This window comes from Sinocyclocheilus grahami, unplaced genomic scaffold (genome assembly GCF_001515645.1).
Source record: "Sinocyclocheilus grahami isolate Dianchi unplaced genomic scaffold, SAMN03320097.WGS_v1.1 scaffold135.1, whole genome shotgun sequence".
Taxonomy (NCBI): domain Eukaryota; kingdom Metazoa; phylum Chordata; class Actinopteri; order Cypriniformes; family Cyprinidae; genus Sinocyclocheilus; species Sinocyclocheilus grahami.
In genome coordinates, this window is record NW_015505314.1 from 27 (window position 1) to 308 (window position 282).

Below are 282 nucleotides of genomic sequence, written 5' to 3' on the forward strand. Positions count from 1 at the left end.
TGGACTTGTGACGCAGTTCAGCAGTTGTGGCGTTTAGTATAGGGTCCCCAATGTCGTGTGAATCAGAGAGTGGTTAACTGGAGATTCACTCTCACCAGATCACTGAATCATAGAGTTGTTAACTGGAGATTCACTCTCACCAGATCACTGAATCAGAGAGTTGGTAACTGGTGATCCCTTCCCACCAGATCATTGAATCAGAGAGTTGTTAACTGCTGCAATCGAATTGCAATGCTATCTTGGCAGGTCTTCCAGCCAGTTCTATCAAACCTTTACAATTAA